Consider the following 2,231-nt stretch of genomic DNA (forward strand, 5'->3'; position numbering starts at 1 on the left):
TAAGATAAGGACATCACAAAACTGAGACTTAGGGCGTGTGTAGATGAAACAATACTTCATATTTACATCAACCCAGCTGCATTTGTGTTTGCATGACCCAGGATTTCCCGCCACTCTAAAGTCCATTTAGTGCCTTAAACTAGCACTACTAAGAGATGTGTTAATTTGCTGCACTCTCCAGTTACACTACTCCAACTGTGGATTTGTTTGTGCAAACAACCAGAGACTCCAAAGACTTCTAATTAATCCCCTTCACCATGAGGGGGCGCTGTGTTCCAGCCTTTAGCCAGTAGATGCTGCTGTGTGTTCTTTCTTACCCTCCTTCACTCCTCACTCTATGGGATGGGCCTGCAGAACTTGTGCAAATTGAGCTGATTCTCAGACCAACGCCAGTGAAGAAAGCTCAGCTTTTTTTGTGGCCAGCAATGATTCAAAATGTACTAGGGTGCAATGGAGAGGTGTAAGGCAGAGGTGGGCAAGTGGGGTGAAGAGCCTACTTTCCAATCACCAGAGATCTTGGCCAGCAACCAAGAAGAAGACCTCCAGAATTCAGAAAAGAAACTCAAGCCTTGGCTTCCTTAGTGGAAGGCCCCTCCTGCAACCCAAGCGCTCTGCAGTAATGAATGAAATGTGCTTACAGAACTTGTCCGGCTTGTACTGATGCAGGACATGCCCGGTAAACAGGAGGAGGGCAAGGAGACTATGCGAAACGGGCCCACAGAACTTGTGCAAATTGAGCTGTGCTCAGGCCAAAGCCAGTGAAGAAGCCTCAGCTTCTGCCACTGCAGTGGTCATAGCTCAGGAGCACAGCTTCCTTTGTGGTCAGCAATGATTCAGAAGTTACAAGGGTGCAATGGAGAGGTGCAGAGGTGGGCAAGTGAGGCAAAGAGCCCACAGGCCTGGGACTACTACCTGGACCCCAGGAGGGAATTTGCTGGAGGTCTTGGGCAGCAACCAAGAGGAAAGCCTCCGCATTTGGGGCCAGCAACAACATTCTTATTACAATTCCATAATATGCTCATTAGCAAACAGGGCCAACAACCAGAAGGAGGGCTAAAATAATAGGAAATGGATCTGCAGAACTTGTGCAAATATTACTATAGTCAAGCTGATGTTCAGGCCAAAGCCTGTGAAGAAATCCTCCACAATTCAAGTAGTGCACAGAAGAGAAGCCTCAGCAGTCCTTGTTGCCCACAGTCAGAAGGAGGAAGTAATACAACTTCAGTAAGGGTAGTATGTAAAGCAGAAGGGTATATAACTCTTATCCATGGGAATAGAGGGACCTAGGGAGGAGCTTGAACCAGGAGGTGGGTATTTCCTCCCCCCACATGGGGAAAAGGGCAGGGAAGGCACATAATCACCTCCTTATGCTCAGTATCTGCTTTCTCATTATAAGGAATCAAACTGTAATTATAAGTCTATATAACAAGAATGTATCATACATTGGCTGTATATATGTGGTGGAGGCCCAGGATGAGTGTGATGTGTGCAGGGTGATAAGGCAGATCTACCCGCTTTGAAATGCTGTGATAAGGAATTGAACTGTTACAATTATTATTGACCATTAATAAATCTTCATTAATATTACTATTACTACAAACTCTTATTAATATATTACTATTGGAATTAACATTATTGTTGATTCCTATTATTAATATTACCTGTTATTATATTATAAGTCTATATAAATCAGGATGAAAGTCAACTATAATTATAATGCATAATAGTTCAGTTGTTGAGAGAATCCTGAAGGAAGTGTTGTCATCCTCTTCATCTTCTCTTTCTTCCTTTCTATTTCTGCCTCTTGTCACACCAACAGGGATCAATCATCTTGTGGCTAGCAGTAGAACAGGATCTAAAAACTGGAGGGAGGCTAGAAAGAGCATAAAGATTTATATTTGTGCCTCCTGTGCACTTTGTGTACCTTTCTTCATGGTCATAAAATTCCACCAGCCCCATTTACAATTAATTTGAACTAAACATTTCTGGTTGGGTATTCCTCCCAACCAGAAATGACTCTATCAGGGTGCATCCAGATGAACGTCCATGTGCCTCTTGCCCTGCCTCAAACCCCTTTGAGGTGGGGCAACAGGCATGTGCGGAAACAAAAAATTAGACCCCTGGATACCCTGGATATCTCCAGGCTGACAGCCCCAGCAGCCACAGCCCAGACCCTGATACCCCCCACCCCCCCGCTGCCCTGTGCTGCTTGGGGGTTTCTCCCCCCCCCC

At 45.0% G+C, this 2,231-nt stretch overlaps 1 long non-coding RNA gene across 1 annotated transcript in view; it reads right to left on the reverse strand.

Moving 5' to 3' along the window:
- Nucleotides 1-1,454: 1,454 nt before the first annotated feature.
- LOC109303446 overlaps nucleotides 1,455-2,231 on the reverse strand; it is an 8,554-nt gene continuing 7,777 nt past the window's right edge. The window contains exon 3 of the long non-coding RNA XR_002099115.1: nucleotides 1,455-1,862. This is a non-coding gene — a long non-coding RNA (uncharacterized LOC109303446). The remainder of the gene's footprint in view (nucleotides 1,863-2,231) is intronic.

This window comes from Gavialis gangeticus, unplaced genomic scaffold (genome assembly GCF_001723915.1).
Source record: "Gavialis gangeticus isolate Ggan-Ray unplaced genomic scaffold, GavGan_comp1, whole genome shotgun sequence".
Lineage (NCBI taxonomy): Eukaryota > Metazoa > Chordata > Crocodylia > Gavialidae > Gavialis > Gavialis gangeticus.